This window comes from Triturus cristatus, chromosome 1_1 (assembly GCF_964204655.1).
Source record: "Triturus cristatus chromosome 1_1, aTriCri1.1, whole genome shotgun sequence".
Classification (NCBI taxonomy): domain Eukaryota; kingdom Metazoa; phylum Chordata; class Amphibia; order Caudata; family Salamandridae; genus Triturus; species Triturus cristatus.
The window spans coordinates 661,523,290-661,548,049 of record NC_140579.1 but is presented as its reverse complement, the minus strand read 5'-3'; positions in this window follow the sequence as shown (position 1 = coordinate 661,548,049).

The following is a 24,760-nucleotide window of genomic DNA, read 5'->3' as shown; positions in this document are numbered from 1 at the left end:
GTTGATCGAGTAGCACCAGTATCTACTAGGAAAGTAATATTTTCATCATTTACCTTTCCGTCCACAAAAGGGCCTGTCTGGTCTACTTCTAGAGCTGCGCCAAGTACGCACTCTTCTTCCTCCCTTCAGCACCGTCAATACTCTTCTTCTGACTCACTCTCATTGCGTTTTAGCCAATACTGCAAAACAGCGCTAGCGCGCGGCAGCTTAGTTATCTGTTCTTCGTTGTAGAATCCTGTCTCATTACTGTATTTCTGTGAATTTATGCTCTGTGGAAAAGGCGGTTTTGGCGCCTGATTCTGTTGGGTAACAACCTGTTGCTGTCGCTGCGGTTGACAACTCACCTCTTTCTGCACCTGCGGATTCAATGATGCATTATCACAGTTAGTATTCAGGGGAAATTTACACTCGGATTGCCAGTGCCCTATTCTTGCGCAATTGTTACATGGCCATTTCTTTTTGGCTTCTTCTATATTGAACTGACCCTTGCCTTTTCTAGCATTAAATTTAGGTTTTGATCCTGCACTATTTGCTTGTTCGGCCAACTGAGCTTCCTGTCTTTCTGCCACCTTTACCTGTGCCCACATGGCTTTTTCTTTTAACTTTCGCTGCTTGGCTTCGATTTCATCACTAAAATATTTTGCATGCCTTAGTACTTCATCTATTTTCTTATTTTGCCAATCTACTGTATGCTGTTTAATCATTTCACTTATCTCTGGAGGTAAACCATATACAAATCGGTATACAAAGTGACTTAAATCTTTTTCACTCAAGTTTTCATCACCACTAAACTGTTTAAAGGCAAGAATTAACCTTTCGTAATAAGCATGTACTGATTCCTTAGCTTCCTGATGAGTTCGATCTATTTTTACCCAATCAGTCTCCTTGGGAGGTACCTTGTTTTTCAGGCAAACAATTACTTGTTCATATTTTTTCATAACTTCTGGATCTGGGGTCCCTGTTTTTGGGTCTCTAGGGTATTCCTGTGTAGGCCAATTGATCATCAACTTGCATTCTGTCCATAGATCTGCTGGTACTATTATGTCAAATAGACTATTTAGATCAATCCACAAAACTTTCGATAATTTTACAAACCTATCCACTTGCCTGTACCACTCGAGTGGCTTTTCGCGTAGTAGAGGAAAGTAATTTGTAAATGACAAAATATCTTGTCTAGTCCAAGGAACATGTACATATCCTCCTCCTGGAATTTCTCTCATGGGACATCCTGTCAATACCTTTTCTTTTTCTCTTACAGGAAAAGCTGCAAATGTTTTGTCTGAAGCATCATCTCATTTTCTAAACCATTTACTTTTCCATTTATCTACGTCTCCCCATTTTCTTAACAAAATGATTATATCTTTAATCTGAGTTATTCTTCCTGTGGTGTTCAGATTTTCAATATCTTTTTCAGAAAAATCTACTCTGTAGGGTTTTTGTAAAGCTTTTGCACTTTCGAAGTCTATACCCATTTAGTTTGCCACTTCTTCTAGTCTTTCATGTAGGTTTCTTGCTCTCCAGGTTATACTTTTGCATAGAAATAGTAATTCTTCATCCTGATAATTTTTAAGCTTTTCTGTGGGGATAGTCCCGACTATTAATTCTTCCAAAACCATCCTGAGCTTGGCCACATCTATAAATTGGGGTTCTTTATCTTTTTGCTGCAAACTCCTTAGCCATTCACTCAATTCTTCTGAGGTAAGACCTACACTGTCTTTCCCAGTATTTTGTGGTGCTAATCTTTCTGGTGTTCCTGAGACTGACTCTGTCATCATTATTATCCACTAAACTTTGATTTACTGTCAAATTTCTAGGTGTACTCTGTTCTAATATACTTGTTGATTGTCTCCATGGATTCTTGTCTATATTCTTTTCTGGCCTCTCTGTTTGTTTATTACTGTTATAGGGAATCGTCAGACAATGCTCACTATCCTTCTGTTTATCAAAAATAGGCATTACAGGTCCTATGGTCACTGGAACAGTTACGGCTTCCAAACTTTTAGTTAATTCCCTAATCTTCTCAGTTAATTCTAAAGTGGTCTTTGCTAGTTCAGTTGAATTTTCATTACCCATTTTACCATGTTGCGTTTGCTCTAATTCTTTAAAAGGATTGTTCCTTCCTGTCTCTGGTAATACTGATTCAAATTTTATATTCTGTGAAGATTCTCTCATTGGGGCACTTGGTGTCAATACGGTAGAATCTGACTGATAAGAAGGTGGATTTTTATAAAACATGTCGTCAAGAACATCATCCTCCGATTCATGCACACCATATCCTTTTGACTCAACATTATTTCTCTTTTCCATACATTTTCTATTGCTAGCTTCTGCAGTATGTCTCACAGGGAATAAACCATCAGCCATATTTGCACTTCGCCATCTTCTCATTCTATCATCATGATTCTCCTGTCCATATGATCTACCAAACATGTACCTATACCATCCGCCACTCCTCTGTCGTTCTCTGTCATGCATTTCATCTTCCCATTCAGTCAGTGCTTCCAACTGTGTTGGTCTAGGTCTCGGTTCTAGATTCATCATTCTTTCTCTCAAATTTCTTAAAACCTCTAAATTAAATTAACCATGTTCTCGAAATGCCAAAACTCCATCATCTTTTGTATACTTTGCCCAATTGTCTAACCAAATACAGGTATGATATCCGTATTTCGCAACCATAAAGGATGCAGGCGATTTCGGTGGAGGAAGCAACTGTCCCTCTCTAGTCTTAATCGGTTTGTCCTTTTTAAATAAACTCTTGATCTTTCCAAACCAGGTCTTTTCCTCTTTCTCTGGTGGATCGTAATACATAATTTTGTCTTCCGTGTATCGCTAGACTTTCCCTACGACTATTTTGTTGTTCTTAACCAATCGTAGCGCGAATCACACTAACGCACCAATCAGGAGAGACTATGTCACTTCTGTAATTCTCCAATCCCTGCGCGACTCACACTAACGCACCAATCCGGAGCGTCTATGTCACCCTGCAATTATCCACTCTCAGCGCGGTATACACTAACGCACCAATCGGGAGCGTCTTCGTTTCTCACTAACTAGCCAATCCCAACACGGTCTTTCTGATGTCAGTTTTTGCTCGCTGCTTCTGCTGACCCCTCCTTTACAACATTTTCTCGGTGAACTTTTTTTTTTACATTCTTTTACTTACAAATCTGTTAGTAACAACATAAATACGCCACCATTATCTGTTTCGCTAACCAAGAATAGTTGATGACCTTTCTTACAAGAATTCCGTCTTTCCCGAGAGCAGCGCTTACCTCTGCCCTACTACGGAATCATTACTTCCGTTGATAAAGTAGCACATCCCTCTACCTTACCCTTCTAACAAGCATCAGCTAACCGTTTCTCCAGAATTAATTCACCTAGTTGGAGACCCAATGCTCCTGAGAAATAAAAGCAGAGTTTCACAATTAACCTGAATGCTATTTCATTCGCGCACTTTCATACGGAAAATGTAGTTCATTCACACAGAATTCTGTCTTTCCCGAGAGCAGCGCTTACCTCTGCCCTACTACAGAATTATAACACTTGTTAACAAAGTACCACTTCCCTCTACTTTTATCCTTCTAGCAAGCTTAGGGAACACCTATTACCTTTCCAGTGATAAGCGTAATCAGAGTGCCTTTTGGACTCCTGGTACCTAAGACCAAAATTTCACAGGTGACCTTCGCTACCATGCATTTCTCTCATACAGAAAATATCCCTAATGGCAACACACGACGATGTTACCGAATCGAACCCAGACAATGCGCCGTGCAACTCCAATCATCACACGTTTTCCCCGTGTACCTATAGGGCAACAACAATTCCGTCTTTCCCGAGAGCAACGCTTACCTCTGTTCTACTACGGAACCGTCACAAATTTCCGACTTCCTGCATCCCAGAAGCCGTCAAACAACATAGAACTCAACGCAACTCAATATAGAGTGTTAATACATAAACCAATTCTTATCCACAATCAATAATCAATAAGCAATTTACAAGCAATAATCACCAATCCAATACAATAATAACCATCCTCTGCTACCAGAAAAACTGCTGGAGAGGAAGACCGGGAAAAACGGGGAAAACAACTTATACCGGTATCCTCCCTGCATCGCAGACCCATCGTCACACACTCTCATTCATACATGCATCCATTGGTGGGGCCCATAACACCAACACTCTCACAACCTATTCAAGAGTCCGCACGCAGGAGGGATGAATGGTTCAAGCTCCAGACATGTGAGGGAAATACCTTATAACCTATAGGGAAGGAAAAGTAATTTACAAAATATACATTAACGCCCTCTCGCCTATAGATCCTTAATCCCAAAACATCAAGGCTCTCCTCCCACTTCGGTCAATGGACCAAATTAGTTGGATTGGTTGATGGTGATTTGGAACCAGCTAAAACACATTTTAAGACTTCAGAATCTATCTCTTAAATGAAACTCATGACTCATGAATTCTCGTTAATCATTATTTGTTTATCTAATATTTCATAATGAATTTAAATTGGCATTTTGTTTCGTCAAAGTTTAGAAAGTTCATATCAGTATTTAAGTAACTTGCATATCATCGTATTTACCTAATCTGGCTAATTGGAGTCCTCTAATTCATTGGCTCTGCATAATCTTGTCGTAAATCGTCCGAAAGCAAGCCTAAGCTCAATTGTTCTTAGCTCGGCAGGTTACAGTCCCAAACGTCAGCGTCAGCCCGAACGTCAGCGTCAGTATCAGCCAAAGCGTCAGAATATCGAAAAGATGGAGAATGTCCCTCTCTATTCTACTAGTTCTTTTATAATAAAATGTAGTACAGAAGATACAATATAATAATTTTGGACAGTCGTGATTGGCTGGTTGAGATCGTCCGATATCAAATTTTAGTTTTTAGTACAGTTCGAGGGGTGATGTCATGAGATTGTCCAAAGTCAGCTTTTTTCGGATTTATTGTAAGGTTGATTGTTCTCCAGGCTTGGCTGGTAACCCACTATGTCCGTGCTCGGGTACATCTCGGACCAAAGGTCGTGACGAGGTTTAGGAGAATCCTTGTGCGTGCGCATTTCACTCCGCGCCTCGTGGAACAGTGGCTACTTTGTCGTGTGGTGTCGGCGGCCATCTTGGTTTTAGGCCCAAGTGCTAATTTAAGCGAAACAAACACAAAAGTGTAATTAATACATAGAAATAATGAATCTAATGCTAACCCCTTACTAATCCCTCTATGTGCTTGTATTTATCTAGCGTATAGCAACATTTAAAACCATTAAATTCACCTTTTCGGTCCTCCTCTTTTGCAACATTACAAAAGCAACATATATCATGCAATATTCTAATTACCACTTATACTACTGTTAATATGCGTACAGATTTTAGTCATAAAGGTTATTTTAGCCATGCAAATGCAAATCCCACGTGTAATTCGAATGCTAATAATGTTGTCTAATAAAACATGCAAACTCGTTTAATATTATAGTTAATAGATTATTTAATTAATTTTTATTCAGAATAGGGGAGGTATACAAAATGTTGTACTACCCGCTCCATCATCAGCAAGGGGTGTCATGTAGGTGTTGAACAGGGTGGGGCTGGGTACAATCCTTGGGGTACGCCACAAATGAAGCTCTTGGGTTCTGAGGTGAAGGGTGGCAGGCGGATTCTCTGAGTTTATCCTCTGAGGAAGGATGTGATCCATTTGAGGGCGTCCTCCTGGACACCGATGCGGTTGAGTCTGTTGATGAGGATGTGGTAGGCTATGGTGTCGAATGTCACTGAGAGGTCGAGGAGGATAAGGGATGTTGTTTCACCCCTGTCGAGGAGGGATCTGATGTCGTTGGTGGTGGCTATTAGGACGGTTTCGGGGCTCAGTGCTAGTTCAGAACAGAGTATATGTGAATGTGCAGTCACTGATCACATTCAAATATGCTCCAAGCTGAAGTAGCAATCAGCTCTGACTAAAACAATTTTGAATTGCCCGGGATTTTCTAGAAAAGTATATGCACTTGCACACTTAAGGAGCCAGTGGTCACTGTGGTTAATAATCTATGCATGTATTCACAGGTAGACTGCCTATAGACCCCACCAGGTTCCCTATTCTCCCACCCACTGCTTTACAGACTCCTACCACGTACACTTCTTGTACTGTAATGATGGTATGCCAGCAAGTTTCAACAGAGCTGAAATACTTTCACAGGTAGAGTGCCACTTGCCAGTAGGAATCATGTATTCTGGCATAATGACCACCTGGTATTCCAGTTTTTATACACTCATTGTCTTTTTTTTACATTTCGACACATAGACTGCATGGGCTCCATCTCTGTCCACACCAAGTTCAATTTCTACTGTGTATCTCTCCAAGACCAATGTCATCGCAGTCACTTCTTCTGCCCTACCACTTCTGCTGAGAGCTCTGATTTCACAGGATTACCTATATATTTGTGAACACAACCTGGGCTTATTCCCATGTGTGGTCACCTCATACTTGAATGTACATTGAAGAGGGATGCAGATGGACTGAGGTCATATAGTGTGTGTTTGTGAATTGATTGTATATTATTGTTTTTTCTACAAATCTCAGAAATGGCTTGGTAGCGGCTGGCTTCACACTGTGATTCAGAGGGGTGTGCAGAATTCAAAAGTTGACGATCCACAGCATTAGAACAAATAACCTGATGAAATGGGCCTCACATTATCCATGCAGCCAACCAGACATAATCTGTGCAAATAAGGTGGGATGCACAAGAAAGGTGGTAAAGGCTTTATTTCTGTAGGAAAGTGGATTGTTAGTAGGTGGAGGTATGTACCTTCAGCTAGTAATAATATTATAATCACTTTATTAGGTCCAGTCAAGGCTCAGAGAATTAATCCTTGCTCATCCCCTGATAGCTTGGCAACCAGCAATCAGACTTAAGTTAGGAGGCAGGTAAATGTAAAGCATTTAATATCACCAAAACAATAAATAAGTAATAGACGCAACACAATGAAATTCAATACCTATTTATAGATATAGGAAATACATTTATCTTTAAAATTACACCAAAATGACAAAAACCCAATTTGGAAAACTGGAGCTATACATTTATAAATATTAAATAAAAAACATGTGCATACTAGCGCCATAAAACTCAAAGAGCTGCTCACGGCTATCTGGTCGCACTGGACTGGGACAAAGTCAAACTTAGAGGCCGACCGCGTTAGAGCACGGGTCATATATGTTTAGTACTAGGCAATGTTCCAGCTAATAATTTTTGCCTGTGTGTGGAAAGGGAATGTTTACATGCACCCTTGTTTCACGTTCTGCTCCTGCGGGTAAGCTTGCACTTTTATGGGGTGATTTAGAGGAATTACTGCTTGGTAAATTTGCAATTACTTGGTGCTACCTAGTATAGTTTAAAGCATATTGCTCCACTTTATTTGTAAAAAGACATATTTTGGAAGGAGTTTTGAATTGGAAATCATGACATCATCCAGTACACCACTGTACACTTATGCTCTGTGAAACAGGAAACGTAAGGCCCATCAAATCGAGAAATTCTAGAGTATGTCCATAAAAATTGATGTGACTCGATAATATTTGCATCAGAATTGATAGGCAACAGAATGGTTAATTTTTGTGCTTATACTTTCTCCCATAAGAGTCACTGTGTCCACAGAGCATGCGTAACCCTACTCCACCATCAGTTACAGTGATCAAAACACCTGCCCTGCAGTTAAGTATGCCTCATAATACCTGCCTTCCAGGTATTGTGAGTAGAAACAGTGAACCTGAAATAGGAGTTGTGCGTTCCATAGGTCTCACACTGAGATGCCTTCGGTTATATAATGCAGCACATAAGAAGTATCAAATTCCTGTCCAAAATAGCACCTATCAATGGTTCACAGAAGGATTGACTTCTCTGTTTCCATCTCTTTCTCCCTCGCTCTCTCTTTCTCAATCTACTTGTCTTTCAACGTCTCTCTCAGTTCGTCTCTCACTTCAATATCAGTTTCCTTCCATCTATGGCTCCGAGTACATATACACCTTCCTCCCACCCACACTCTGTTTCTCTATCACTCTCTGTACTTCACTCTCTCTTTCTCCCTACTTATACTCAGTCTAGCACTTTAACCTAGATTCTCACTAGAACACTTATTCACATGCTTACCTAGTCACTATCTCTCAGACACTACCATTTTCAACCATGTTAGTGCTCTATATTTTACTCACTAGCTCTTTCTGTCTCCACAAATGATTCTCTTGCGCAGAAAACAGTTGCATCCTCTTTCGCACCTTCGCTTCGTCACTTCCTGCGAATCAGACAAAAAGTGTAAACTAGGCAATAAATAATAGGCAATATATGAACATGAAGGAATGCGACTTAACTGCACAATACATAACGCAAAGATGAAATTGTTTTAATATTAAATGTCATAGCTTGTCCTCCAGGTAAACTTAGTCAAAGTGAAACACAATTTGCGAAAGAAATACTGTATAGAATGTTCATTGGAAACTAGTGTCTTAGGAAAAACGTGGAAAGGAGAAATGTAAAGCAGACTTAAATTTGTTGCTAGCATCTAAACACAGTGCAGCCAGTGAGAGGAACCACAAACTCTTGATTTAATGTCAGAATAAATCAATCTATCGAATTTAAATCTAAGAAAAGGAAAACTTACTGTGTTTTGTGCAGTGCAATTCTGTGCACATGAAGTACTTAATGAGTTGGGTTCTGTTCATCCCTAACTAGCTTTTGTTAGGCCTCGGTTTATACAGAATGCAGTGGGGACAGCAAAGCTGTGACGTAGCCAGATGAACAGGCAGAGGAGCAGACTGGACGAATTGGTGAGGCTGCAAGAGAGAAACGTGAGCAGTTTAGATGCATGTTATGGCTCAAATCAGAACACGCAAAATTCGAACAACATCCACAGGGACTGGAAGGTAGATGGAAAAACAATAACAGTCTTGTCTAATAGTATGTGCAAAAAAGGGTGTTCCCTCAATATCTACTTTGTATTAGTTCTCAGTATAGCTTATGAACAGCCTGCTGTGTAATGTTTGTGACAGGAGACACCTTTGCCCTGCGCGCCTCTGCTGGGACTCTGTGCGTTGAGAAATGACAGTGAGTGCACATGCACAGGTGCACATTTTAAAGGGAACATAGGTGCTTCGTCCCGGTCAAGATTTTGCCTTCAAACTTGTCTTTTTCTTGAAGCTATTATTTGGTCATCGAGCACTCACGATCTTTGACGACGGCGGCCTACTGCAGCGCGATTCCTCTGTGAGTCCCTGGATCTCTTTGTCCTCAGCGTCGATGGCGAGGAGCTCTAGGGCTTTCAGCAGGACAAATCAGGACGGTCAGGCTGATTCTCGAGTCAAAAATGGCAGCTTGACTCTTGACGTCAAGTCGGTCTTCTTCTGTAGCTTTTTACCAAACTTTGTAGATAGTTTCTAAACTTTCAGAATGTCTTCTTGATTGTTTCCTTTGTGCTGTACAGCAGCACCGCCAAGGGTTCAGAATCTCTGGATTGCCTCTTGGGGTCTGTGACTCAATCTCCCAAAATGCACCTGGGCAGTCAAGGAAAATCCAGTTGTAGCTGGTCAACTGGAGTAGTCCTCTCTTTGTCTGCAGCAGGTGACTTCTTCCAGCTCTTTTCTACCTATTGATGCTTAGGGAGTCCACTCATTTTCCTTGAATCAGGCACAGTCCTTTCTTTGTGGAGCATTGAAAGTGCAGCAGGTGCAGTCCTTCTGAGTGCAAGCCTTCTGTGCCACAGTCCAAGGGTCCAGCAGGGCAGTCCTTCTGTGAAGAAAGAAGAAAAACGCAGAGAAAGAAAACAAAGAAATGCAGAAAGAAGCAACAGAAGTCCTCAAAGACGAAGAAAAGTGCAGGAAGAAGGATAACGTGCAGAAAGAACAAACAGAAGAGCAGAAAGAAGCCTTGTTGCAAAATCATCCCGTACCCTCAACTTTTTCAGACGGATACTGGTGGTAACTGAGTCTGACTAACCAATCCTAGAGCCAGTGCTATGTTAAAAGACACTCAGAATACAGTGAAAACACCTACATACACTAGGGAACACTATGCGTTGGGGTCCCCCTGTGATTAGCATGACCTCCTCTGTAAGCCCCTAGTATATAATAGGACAGGGGATTAAAACTACCTCTTAAAACGCGCCACACTGTGTAAACACGCCCTGCGGCCGTTTTTTAAGTTGGGAGATTAAGTCCCCTTGAATCCTGAGGGTACCTAGGGGCAAAATAGCTCACTAGGTACGTCCAGTAAGCGCCATTGCAGAGAGGTGTAAAAAGGAGCACGGCCTGCACCACCCCTCTGCAACGCAGCTCAGTGGCGCTTACTGGAAGCACCTGGTCGACTAGTTAGCCCCCAGAGGCCCTCAGGATTGAAGGGGAATTATTTCCCCAACTTAAAACACGCCATAGGGCGTGTTTGCACACTTCACCTCAGGTCCCGTCCCCTCCCTTCCCCACTGTGTAAACACGCCCTGCGGCCGTTTTTTAAGTTGGTAGATTAAGTCCCCTTGAATCCTGAGGGTCCCTAGGGGCAAAATAGCCCACTAGGTACGTCCAGTAAGCGCCATTGCAGAGAGGTGTAAAAAGGGGCACGGCCTGCACCACCTCTCTGCAACGCAGAGCAGTGGCACTTACTGGAAGCACCTGGTGGGCTAGTTGGCCCCCAGGGTCCCTCAGGATTGAAAGGGAATTATTTCCCCAACTTAAAACGCGCCACAGGGTGTGTTTGCACACGTCACCTCAGGCCCGTCCCCTCCCATCACCACTGTGTAAACGCGCCCTGTGGCCGTTCTAAGTTGAGAGATTAAGTCCCCTTGAATCCTAAGGGTCCCTAGGGTCAAACTAGCCCACTAGGTGCCTCCAGTAAGCGCCAGAGAGCTGCGTTGCATAGAGGTGTAAAAAGAGGCGTGGCCTCAGAACACCTGTCTGCAACGCAGCTCCCTGGCGCATACTGGAGATACCTGTTGGGCTAGTTGGCCCTCAGGAACCCTCAGTATTGAAGGTGAATTAATTCCCCAACTTACAACTGGCCAGGGGGGCGCGTTTGCAGAGTGCTGCAAGGAGGGGGCGTGGCCTCCGGCGCGATGCCGGTTTTTTATTTATTTTATTTTTTTAAGAAGGAGGGCTGTGTGGCCCCCCTTCTTTTTCTAATGTATTGGCCCTGGGGACCCCATCCCCCAGGGCCTGCACCGTAATTTTTTGTTGTTGAAAAAAAAATTATTTGGCCCTCCCAAGGCCTTAATCGGCGCCGGGGACCCCAACCCCCGGGTCATGGCATTTTTTTTCTTAATTCTTTAGGAGGGGGGCTGCGTTGCCCCCCTCCTCAGGCCACTTATGGCCCCGGGGACCCCATCCCCCGGGGCCGGCCTTTGTTTTTTATTATTTTAAAAAAATATATATTTATAGAAACACCTAGGACATGCTGGACAAACCGTATGTACCTATCACCATGACGATTTGCGTGATATTCATTAAAAGGCGACTATGCATACAATGAATCCACGTGGAATGTATTTACACCACTAGTGCAGCTCTGACGTGTCTGACGCCCTACCGTGCCTAATCCCGGCGCCCCCGCCAGTGGGTACTTTCCAAGTAGACACCCTTGTCGTTTATTTATGCAAACATGGGTAGCTATTGACGGGCACATTTAATACACACGCACACCAAGCCATTCAAAGGGGATTCAACAAAAATTAGACCAAACTATGCAAGAAACCACCCTCACGGTTAATAAAACACACATCCACCGCCATATGTGCAATACTTTTTATTTTACTCTCTGGAAAGGAGACGAACCTCACTTGAGTCACAGCGTGCTCCTGGCTGAGCCCAATGCTGTGTTACACCCACCAGTGCCCGCCGAGTGCCACACACCTCTGTGTTGTATTCCACCAGCTAGTGCGTATGCTATGACACTCTCTAGCCCATGTGCACTGTAACACCACCCCGTGAATATGTCATGGCACACTTGCCTTCGCACGGGTTATAATGCCCCATCTAACGTGCCTTCCTCGATGCCTATGTTATAACGCACAGCGCTATGCCATACATATTACAATCTGGGATCCATATGTTTGTCACAGTGCATATGCAACGTTACACTCCCCAGCACATATTTTATATTACAACTTTAGAGACTAGTTAGGTTACACAACACTGCCCTGTGCATATTACACTCCAAGGCGCATATCGCATAGCACGCGCTAGTGCCTGTGCTATCTCGCGCTCTCCAATGAATGTCATTGCGCACAATGTATTGCATATTATATTTCACGCCCCGGTTCATCTTATATCACACTTTTTGGTGCATAGTTTATACCATATACTATATCTAGTTTTCATTTTCAATCGTGCTCTATGTTCTATATAACACTGCTTCCATCTACCCTTTTCACAGGCATTACATTTTGCGATGGGGGGGTGGAGGGTCAGGGGGTGTTTCTGCCAAGTGAGCCCGGAGTCACATACACACATTTTAAAAACAATAAAGTTCCTAATACCCACCTTCTCTGAACAGGTAGCTTGCTGCCCCATCCACCTCTTCCCTATCCTCTGTTGTCTGAATCCATGGACTAGCCTCCTCCCTCCTGCCATGCACGGTCTGATGTGCTGCCACTGCCCTCCATTTAGCATGATGTACCAGTCCACTCCTCCTGCCCTCCATTGCCCAATTATATGGCCCATCATTGACCTCCTGCTTAGCCTCTGTGCTTAGCTTGCTGACCCTATACGCCTTCCCTCTGCCCTCCGATGTCTTTGTGCATGCCACTGCTCCATCCTTTTTGCCCACCATGTTCGATGGACCTGCCACTCCTATCTACTCTGAGTGTTCTGTTGAGCTGCCACTCCCCTCCCACCTGCCTAGCATTGTCAGATGACTGTAACCTGTCCCTGCCACCTCCACCCTGCCTGTCCACATGCCATGCCCCTATCCCCTTCCTCCTATCTTCCATGGTCCATTTTACCGCCACACCCTTCTGCCCTCCCTGGTCTGTTGTGCTGCAACTGCTCCTCCTGCCTGCCCCATGCGGTCTGTTGTGAGGCCCCTTCCCCTGAACTCTCTTGTCTGTGCCCAGGTCCTGACCCTCCCCGCTATCCTCCATGGTCCTTTGTGCATGCCCCTGCACCCTCCTTCTTGCCCATCATAGCCATTGTGCTGCCACTAACCCTCCCGCTTGCCATGCATGGTCTTCTGTGCTGCCATGGCCCCTCCCACCTTCCCTGTGTGGCCAGCTAGCTGCCCCTGACCCCCTCCCACCATCCCTCCATGGTCTGTGTGTATGCCATCATAGTCTCATTGTTGCTCTCCATGGTGTGTCATGTTTCTAGTGCCCATCCTGCCTGACCTCCATGGTCATCTTGCTGCTCCTGCCCTGCCCCCTTGCCCACAGCCCTCTGTTTCCATGTGCAGACCCCTATTCCCTCCCTCCTGGCTTGTCTGTTCCATTGTAATGGCCCTGATCCATCCCCCCTGCCCTTTATGGTCTTTTATGCTGCAGCTTTCTCTCCTGTCTGTCCATTATGGTCAGCTAGATACCGTTGCCTCTTTCCCCTCTGTTCTCTGTTGTCCATGTGCATGGTCCTGTCCCCTCCCTATTGCTTTCTATGGATTGTTGTGCTGCACTCCCGTCCCGCATGCCCTGTGTGGTGTATTGTGCTGCTGCAAACCCTGATGCCTGCCCTGTAGGGTCAGTTTGGTGCACCTCTCCATGTCCCTCCTGTCGTCTGTTATCCGAGTCCATGTCCCTACCCCAATTCCTCCTGCCTACCATGATCCAATGTACCATACTTGCGAACATTTTGAACTTGGTAAGAGGGAGATTTTGAAAAAAAACTGGGGTATTGATTTTCCCCTTTGAGTTGCATTGAAAAAGAGGAGATTGTAGACAGGAGACAGATCAAATAAAGCCCATTTGAGCTTAAAAACATTGGACGTTTCCTGGCTGAAGCGGGTCTGTTGGCATGTATGGTTGTACTACCACTGCCTCTTCCTTCTGCCCACAATGGTCTACTGTATTGCCACAGCCTCTCTTGCCAGTCCTGTATTGTTGGTTTGTTGCCCCTGCCCCCCTTTCCACTGCCCTCCATAGTCTGTTGTGCTGTCACTGCCCTTCCTGCCTGCCCAGTGTGGTCAAATTGTTGCCTCTGCACTCTCCTGCCTGCCTTCAATTTTCAGAGTCCGTGCCCCTGGCCTCTGCCTCTCAACAGTATCCCTATGAACAACTAGATTGCTAACATTCTATATTTATTGCAAAAGTGTGAAACGCCTGACGTCATCTTGATGTAATCAAAACTGTAATACCTAGAGCATTTCCTTTAGAAATTACATATATGAGAGGGTCTTATTTGCATCAAAATTATGGTTAGTGCTTTAAAAAACTAAAATGAGGACATATTTTCTGAGTTTTCAAATAGCGACAAAGAACTTTTAAATTATTTGTAATCTTTATATTTTTTTATCCAGTTGACCACTTGATTAAATGTTGCACCTAGGGGAGAGGATGTGGTGTTACTTCCAGAGCTGCAGACTTTGCAACTGGGGAACCAGGTTGGAGTTTCTGCTTCAGCTCAACATTCTGTGATTCTGGTCAAATCACTTAATTTCCCCATGTCTACAACCAAAATGAATTTGATCTTGTGTGATGTAACCAATGCTCATGTAAAGCACTCCAATACCTGAGAAGTCTGCACTATATAAAACTGCAAATACACAAAAAATAAGTGTTTTGCACACTTCTGTCATTGGGCTACATGTGGGCTACATCTGGGTGATATTTGTGCTGCATTTGGGCTCTTTTGTCTCTGGTGGCCATCTTGGGAGATTTATTTGTTATGAAGTTTCCTAATTTCCTCATTTACTGCAGTCTCCTCAGTAGGAAATGCTTTCAGTTTTTTACTTTGATTCCATCAAGAAGGTATTCAGATATGTCACACATTTGCCATAAATTCTGAATGTTAGCTCTGAATGTTAGCACTCTAGTTGCTCATTAGATCACTGTAGTAAAGCTACTGCTCACCACGGAAGTCTGCTGCTGGTATTAAAAGTGCATGTTTCAGTCTGCATATCAGAATGTTTTAATGAAATAGAAGAGGATTTGAGAAGTCACTCAAAACGTGCCCTATTGTTTTCTTTCTTCAGCACTAATCATAATTTCTATGGCAAAATGAACCCCCTCATTGTGTTCCTTTTTAAATTAAATGTTTTAAGTGTTACCAGTTTATTACAATTAAGATGGCTTCAGGTGTGCCATACTTTTGTCATAAGTAAGACAGTAAGCGCTCTAGTTGTTCTTAAGAACACTCTGGGACATTCTGTCATTGGGCTATACTTGGGCTACATCTGGGTGATATTTGGGCTACATTTGGGCTCTTTTGTCTCTGGTGGCCATCTTGGGAGATTTATTTGTTATGAAGTTTCCTAATTTCCTCATTTACTGCAGTCTCCTCAGTAGGAAATGCTTTCAGTTTTTTACTTTGGTTCCATCAAGAAGGCATTCAGATGTGTCACAGATTTGCCATAAATTCAGAATGTTAGCACTCTAGTTGCTTAGATCACTGTAGTAAAGTTACTGCTCACCAGGGAAGTCTGCTGCTGGTATTGAAAGTTTCAGTCTGCATGTCAGAATTTTTTACTGAAATAGAAGAGGATTTGAGAAGATCCTCAAAATGTGCCCTAATTTTTCTTTCTGCAGCGCTAATCATACTTTCTATGGCAAAATGAACCCACTCATTTTGTTCCTTTTTAAATTAAATGTTTTAAGAGTTACCACTTTATTCCAATCAAGATGGCTTCAGGTGTGCCATACGTTTGTCATAAATAGGACTGTTAGTGCACTAGTTGTTCTTTAAACCACTATGGGAAGCTGCAGTAGAACACAAAGGAATCAACTGACAGTCTCTGCCCTTGTTGGATGTACATGTTTTACTGAGAATGTCAGACTTCATTCTCACATGACTGAGAAAGATAATGTGAATTTACAGAAAATATGCTCTCAGTTTAGCTTATAGATCACCTTCCAAACCTCTGTGGGAAAAGCATTAGAAAATAGTTTTCTCTCAAACATGATTCATGATATCACAGCAGAAGGCTTTTTCACTTGGTAAAATCCCCTTAGAACACACCACAATTCCTAAAATGAGTATGGTACCATCAACAAATGATTTATAATGTAACTAAAGTCTTAAAACCTTCTATTAACCGCAATGCTTTTAAATGAGGTGCTATCATGTATATTGGTCCCAAGATGGCTGCCAACACTTCTTGGATGAAGTACTGACAGCCAATCAGATCGCACGATGAGATGTGTGGTTAGGTTCCGCCCAGATATATCTATCTTTTTAACTCTAATTTTCTCAGGAACTACTGAACGGATTTACACCATTGAAGCAAAAGGCACGAGTCTGAACAGAGGACTACCTCCTTGCCAAATTTGGTGTAATTCCGTTCAGCAGTTCGGGCTGTAGCTGCGTCAACAGGTCCTATGGGAAAATGCATGGGGAAAACGCGTTTTGGGACCCCCCTTTTTGCTCGGCTCCCACTTGTTGAATCACCGTGAAATTTTCAGGATAGAAGCTGACCAGAGCTGGCCAAAAGTTTGGAAAATTTCGTGAAGATTCGTCAATCGGCGCCAACGTTATTCCAAATAGAATGTTGCGGATTTCCTATGGAAAATAGGTCCTAACTAACTACCTACTGGCGACTGCCAGTAGGTAATATATATATATATATATATATATATATATATATATATATATATATATATATATATATATATAAAATTAGGTAGATTTAAAAAAACGTAAGCTCCACAATAAATGAAAATAAACCAAAAACATAAAAAATAAAAGAATAATGCAAGGGAAAACAAGTGAGACATAACAATTGGCCTATTAAAAGCTGCTAATCTGCATTTGTATCAACAAAGATCCAGGATCATATCCATTCCTCATATAAAACCAACCTATCAATTGTTGATACTCACTTGTGCTTTTGAATATAGTTTGAATTCGTGAGAAGATTGGAGTGGTGTGTAATTTTTGGGTGTTAATCCTATGGGGACTTTTGTGACGCTTACTGTGTATTGTTGCAGCCTCAGGCCTCTTCACACCTACTCAGATAGCAGCTTGGTTCAGATTGAGAAAGGCTGACTAATCAGAAGAGGTTGCTACAGGGCTGCATAAGGTAGCTTCAGGATAGTAAGTTCATAGACTACGTTCCTGTAATCATTATAATAAATCCAAACTTGGCAATTTGTTGGATTTATTGTAAGCATTATTTTGATATTTTGAATGAAGTTGCCAACTAGCTCCAATCAAAAGTAAGACTTTAGTAAGCTTAATAAAGCCTTCCAATGTTAGCCTATGGGGCTAGCAGCACTACAATGGGGAAAACAACTTTGGGTGCTTTTCCCCACCAGGGCATATAAACATATTTTATAATAGCCCTACTTTTTATAACAAGACACCCTACCGTTAGGGGATCTTAGGCAGACCTTAGCAGTGACTTATAATTAATAAAAAAAAGTAGTTATGGGCTTTGGAAGTACTTTTAATGGCAAAGTCGAATGTGGACGCAGTTTTATTTTAAAACCAGCCTGCAAGGTAGGCCCAGCTTTAAAATGACACCAAACACCACATCAGTGCAATGAGTCCACTAGGGGCTCTGAACCTACATGCCCTACCAGATACGAGTGACTTATAGGTAGGCTGTCTTGGCCAATTAGAATTATACCAATTAACATATACTTTTTAAGGGCGGAGCACTGGGGCTGGTTAGTAGAGCACAGAGCACTTTCAGAGTCAGTAACCACCACCAGCATCAGTCAGAAAATAGGGGTGATTAGGGCAAAAAGGATTACTTTCCTACACGGCTCCCAGATAAAAGGTGATGGTTAACTAACCTATATCCTGATAGTCTTCATCATCTAAGTGGAAAAACTTGGAAAGTTCATTTGCATTGGCATGGGCAGTCCCAGGTCTGTGTTCCACTCTGAAATCCACCCCCTTTAGGGAAATGGACCGCTTCAACAATTTTGGGTTCTCTGCATGCATCTGAGTAGTCTGTCGTCAGTTTCAACACAGAAGTGAGTACCAAACAGCCATGGTCTTAGCTTCTTCAGGGGCCATACCACAGCAAAGGCTACCCTCTCAATGGCACTCCATCTTTGCTCTCTCGAGAATAGTCACCTGATAATGAATGCAACTGGTTGAGCTTGGCCCTCTTCATTTACTTGTGCCAGTATTTTCCCCTTCCCTTGCTCTGAATCCTCTGTCAGTGCAAAACAAAATTCCTAATCATAGTCAGTGGCCAGTAGGACTGAGGCTCAACACATGGCTTCCTTTGGTGTGTCAAAGGCCTTCTGACACTCTGGGGTCTAAATGACCTTTTGGGTTATTTCTTACTGGTGAGTTTTGCCAGGGGAGCCAAAATGGTCCCATAGTTCTTTAAAAACCTCCTGTAGTACCCAGTCAGGCCAAGAAAGGCCCTGCCCTGTGTTTTAGGAGCTTCCCAATCCAGGATTGTCTGGATATTGGTCTGGAGAGGTTGTGCATGGCCTCCACCTACAAGATGGCCCAAGTACACCACTGAACCTTGCCCCGATAGTCAGTCCCCCTGTTGCAGGGCCTGAAGCACTTCCTCAGATGGACCAGTGTTGCAAGCCCCGCATCTGAAACTCTAGGTGGTTCTGATAGGGCAGCGACTGTCCCAAACTCCCTCTGAGGTCTAACCATAGGTAGCAGTGACATTATTAAACTGGTCTAATGGAAGACTCCAAAGGAAGGGGGGTTGGGAGTGAGTGAGAGAAAGAAATACCAGACACTTCTGGGTGCTGGTCTGCATCACGAGTGATTAGGTCTACACCCTGCTTGATCTGCTGCAGCTAGGCCAGTACTTCTTAGCTCATGTCATACACTATTCTAGGTCCTGTGAAGGGGAACAGACACTGTTACCAAGAGTTTACTCAAGATAAACATAATACAATCATTGAACATGCAGACAAGTATACCATTATATATCATAAACATTCCTGCATTTGCCACCATGCAGATTCCTTATTTCTGGGAAAAGAGAGTCCATGAGCCAGACTTAGTGAAGTTATTAGACTGGCGTGTGTCCATTACATTCACATCAACTACTCATCATAGAGACCAGAGCCTAATGTTTATACAGTATCCAGGGTTAAATCCACAAGATAGCGCACAATCAGCGATAATCATAAAAGGAGTTCAGAAGTAATTGTTCATTCGGTCTTCTAGGAATTCAAAAGCCTTCCAATATACTGTTCTGGGACGCTTTGCTACTGAGTAATAGTTTTCTTTAAATCCAGTAGATGGCGCGCAATCAGTGATAATCATAAAATGAGATCAGAAGTAATTGTTCATCCTGTTTCCTAGCAATAAAAAAAAGCCTTTCAATATACTGTTCAGGGAAGCTTTACCACTTGGTTAATAGTTTTCTTGGTAAAAATAATCTTGCTATCCAGTAATTAAAGGAATGAGGTTTACCTTTCTCCATAGCTGACAAGGTTTCAGATTGCTTATGTGTGACATTTTCATAATTCCCATGTAATTATGAGTGACAGTCAATGACTATGAGTGACCCTTTCTCCCAAGCAAAATCAAGCAATGAAGATGCAGGAAACATATAAACATTAGAAATTCCACCCATTTGAACAATGAGAAACTCTAAGAAAATCTTAAAACTGCTGCAAAGCACCTGAAATGGAAGGGTGCTGTGGGACCCAACTGTACCAAACAGCTTGTAAGCGGCCCCAGCATGGGTAGCAGACAACTTTTTACTCTGCAGGATGAAGAAACACAGCTAAGAATGTTCTTTGCTGCCACGATGAAACGCCTGGAACAACTTTTTTTGTGAGATTCCTCAAGTGCATTAGGTGCATGATCTTAACTGTATAATGTTTTATTGCTTTTATGGTACAAACATGAAATGAAAAATCTTAACTCCATAGCTGCCAAGTGTTCAGGTTGCTTACAATTGATATTTCAAGATTTGCATTCTGCTTATGTGTGTCATTTTAATACCTTATGTGTGCCGTTTTTAGTGACACTTTCATGAGTTTAGCAGAGCAGTGATTTCCATATCATGAAGTTAATACCAGAAACGACTCTCTTTTATGTAGCATAATGGTAGAAGTGGGCAACCCAAGCAAAGCTAGTGCCATATTTGAACTAAACTTGCCATACCTGTGCCGTTGTGCACGCCGCCACCGCCACGAGTGAGGGGGCATTCATCCTTGCATGTGTGGAGCGTGTGGAACTGCTCCCTGGTTGCCGGTCCATCGCCAAGAGTCAAAGGGCGACACGGAAGGAGAATCCAGTACCGCCGCTCCGGGACTACAATTCCCGGCGGTCCCTGCGGCGGCGCGGAGCTTGGACGCCACACTTGCGCCAGGAGGCGCGTATAACTCACGTCGCGCCCGGCGGAGCGGGGGGAAACTTGCCATACCTGTGCCGTTGTGCACGCCGCCACCGCCACGAGTGAGGGGGCATTCATCCTTGCGTGTGGAGCGTGTGGAACTGCTCCCTGGTTGCCGGTCCATCGCCAAGAGTCAAAGGGCGACACGGAAGGAGAATCCAGTACCGCCGCTCCGGGACTACAATTCCCGGCGGTCCCTGCGGCGGCGCGGAGCTTGGACGCCACACTTGCGCCAGGAGGCGCGTATAACTCACGTCGCGCTCCGCTTCGCGGGACGCGCGCGGGCGGCGCCGGGCTGAGCCCGGGCAGAGGGCGGGCCGTCTGTGGCCGTCAGGGGCCAAAGGAGGCCGGGCCGGGCCATACCCCTTTCTTCCCAAACACAACCAGCCCAGGAGGATGCCCTCTCCAGGACTTTGCAAATCGACTGCCAGGGAAGGGGGCTGCAATGCAGGGACGTTGGACAAGTACTTCAAACCTACCAAAGAAGATGTAGGTAAGGAAAATTCACTGGAGAAACGCAGGGCTGAGCGGCGGCGCTCCATTGATTCCATGAAGAATACGCCCCTGCCAGAGATCATCCCGTATCCCATTACCCAAGAGGATGGCACGCCCCCACTTAGTCTAAAACCTCTGACCCCTGAGGACTTTCCTCTTTTATTGCGGGACATTCCCACTTCCCCTGAGTTGGCCTCTGGAAAACCCTTAGATACAACCCCTTCTGGGACTTGTCCTACTCTTGTTAATCTGGTCACCCAAACCCCACCTTCGCACGCAGCCAAGAAAAGCAAGCCTAAACAAAGAGTTGAGGTAGAGATGCACAGGCCCCCACCAAGCAAACGTAGTAAAAAGTCAACGGGGGGCAGGGGGAAAGTAAAACCGTCGCATCTAGATTTCGGTAAAAAACACACACTTGCACCCCAGCCTGGGAGGGATAATACGATTGCTCCCACTGCTCTTCTCTCAAAGGTCTCTAGTCCAACTAGAGCTACTATTCTAAACATCCCAGTGGCTGATATACCTAACCCTTCTACAGCTATAGGGAGCCTAGAATCGCTACTGCGTTCTCTTCTACAGCCCATTAGCGATAGTCTGATAAAAGACGAGAGTAGGCTCACCTTATTGGAAACAGCTTTTACTAATCTGAACACCTTAGTGAGTAAGCAATCCAATAATATGGGACCTTATCCCCCCGCAGAAAACCTTACTAAAAAGGGAATTACGAAGGGTAATAACAAAGTCTCCCCCCAGAGTGCGACTACTGTCCCTCCTTTACAACCATTAATGGCTGTTTTAGACCATGCACCGCGCTGCAATGTATCCAATAGGCCCAGAGAGACATCGAATTCTGCCTCTCAAAATCCCCATTCAGGGACTATTGACGGCAATTTAGAAGCTGGTGGTATCTCTCTACCCTCCCCGGGTCGGCCGGCTCCAAGCCCACGGAGACCAGACTTGCCACCAGAGGCTAATAGTCTAACGGTGGTCCTAGCAGGCGTCCCCCGCTTAAAACTAGGGGAGATCGAAGATTACCAATCACTAAAATACAAGGTCATCAAATGGCTGAATTGGAATCGACCCCTACCGTCCCATTTTAACAATGAGATTATCATGGTAAGAAGGGTCCCCTGGTTAGGTAAAACTAGGAAATCAATAATAGGGGACTGTATCCTGACAAGTTTTAAGGATCCGGGCACTGTGCGGCACATTTGTAAAGGAATAAATAGGTCACTTGACTCTACTATCCAGACCATGCCAGTATCCTTTTTCTTCCCCCCTACCCATATGCATCATATCCCGACACAAGATGAGTGGGTGAGGGTGGAACATAGACATAGATATAGGGATCGTGTACAACATCCAAATCTTCAGGTGCAGGACAGGCCCTACTTCCATTTTAATCGCTTTAATTGCCTGAATGGCTTGGATGGGGTCGATTGACTCCCTAGTCACAAGCCAACGGCTGTGGATTGTGGTTTTTGCAGTTCTCCTAAGCTACCTACCTCGACTGCTGTTGAATTGGACGGACCACTGAACAATCGGGCTGTCTTGGATAATTTATTAGCCCATAATGTTACCAACGCCCTTGGAACCTCGATTGACACATCATTGGTGGAGAATGGCCGCAGCAGATCTTTTGATCTACCGGCCCCTACTGTTAGCATCACGTTAGTATCCCCGATTTCAGTGGAGCCCGGAACTACATTTTTTAACACTATTACACCTCAACCTATGGCCACACAGCCTACCATTGTCAAATTCCCAGCTGCATGTGAGGACGTAACATTAACGCCACAAATTAATTACAGGCAGACCACCAGTGTCAAGCACTTAGGCAGGCCAAGCGGTTATGACCTGTCTATCCTTAGCTGGAACGTTGCAGGCATTGAATCAAGACTGTCTGACCCCCAGTGGGTCCAGCTATTGGACGGCAAAGATGTCATTATGTTTCAAGAGACCTGGGCTATAGGGAATGTGTACCTAGAGGGCTATCATTGTTTTAGTGTACCCGCTTCTAAGCCCGCTCACGGTCGAGCAATGGGAGGACTTTTTATTGGGATCAGAATATTGGCTGGTGGCACTTTTAAGGACTTATCATTCGGGAACCCAAACATTCAGGTTCTCGAATATAAACGAAAGACTTCGATTTATTTAATCAATTTTTATAACAATGATTTTAATTCAACACCAAATAGGAATTACGCAGCACTTTCTAATTTATTGGTACACCTTGATACGAACATGAACATAGGCCCAGGCGAGAAGTCAGGGATCCTTATTGGGGGTGATTTTAACGCAAAAATCTCAGGTAAATACCAATCAGAGGACAAAAGCTGCCCCGATCTCGCAGATCGCAGAGGTATTGAGCTTGTTAAGATTTTAAATGAACACATTCTTAGCAATGTTATGGAAGCAAGCCAGTCCCCAAGGTTGACCCGCGCCCCCACGTTTAGAGGGAGAGATTCAAAATCGACGATTGATTTCATTTTTACATCCCCCCACCTAACAGACTGTGTCACTGATTCAAATGTGGTAGAGACCGTATATGGAGATCATAATCCCCTTACAGTCACCTTGTATTTGGGCCCTAGACCAGTATATGCTAAATTTAATGGCGCAAGAGACATCACGCCATCGGGTGACGGTCTCCGTCTTAAATGGAGGAGAATTGACTGTGAAGCCCTACTTGACCGCGTAAAGAACGATCACCTAGCATTGGTAAACTCCTGTCTATCAATGGATGGAGACTGCCACAGAATAGTCACCGATTTTGGTAAATTATGCGTGGCAATTAAAAACTATTTGTTAGTCCCCATACCCCTTGAGACGAAGGACCCTAGATGGTTCGATTCGGCTTGCTCCACGGCAAATAGGGAATTACGTAGGGCATTAACAACCAAACCAAGGAACACAGCGGAGGTACAAACAGCTAGGAAATTTTATAAACAAAAAATAGCTGAAAGGAAGGCGGCACTTTTGATGGAACAGTGGGAGTCCCTGGTTGATAGCGCCAATTTGAAGAGCAGCGGGCAATTTTGGTCCGCTGTCAGGAAAATGCGCGATATGGGTAAAAACTTATCCCCTATTGGCTGCAATATAACTGGCCCTACCTGGGAAGCCCACTTCTCCAATATTTATGCTGCTCCCACTGAAGAAATAATCACCCCGGATCTGAGACAGTTGGGAGATTTACGGTTTGACCCCTCTGAGGTGGCGACAGCCATTAGAGAGAGCCTTGGCAACAAGGCCCCTGGACCAGATGGCCTACCTATAGATTTTATAAAACACAGCTCAGATTTATGGGCACCCATTTTATATAATGTTTTTAATAGTTTGTCAAGAGCGCCCATCCCCGAGACGTGGTCTCTTAGTATTATTGTTCCAATTTATAAAAAGGGCGACAGGTCAGACCCAGCAAACTACCGACCAATTTCGCTTTTGGACAATACTCTAAAAATACTTGGGCGAGTTATTTACAACAGGGTGGTAGAGTGGGCTGAAGATTCTGACCTATTGGATCCATGTCAGATGGGATTCAGGAGCGGGGTGGGCACGGTCGAGCAATGCTTGAATTTAAAATTAATAATTGATAAGTATACCGTCGCCCGATCTTCTCCTATATACCTCGCTTTCATGGATCTCTCATCCGCATTTGATTTGGTAAACAGATCAAAATTGTGGTCAATGCTTCTTAGTTATGGACTGGACGAGCCCTTAGTACACTTCTTGGCACATCTCCACACCGATCTCAGGGCACAAGTCAGGATTGGGTCGGGAGGAGAAGTTTCTGGTGCTATAAAAATTGGCAGGGGGGTCAGACAG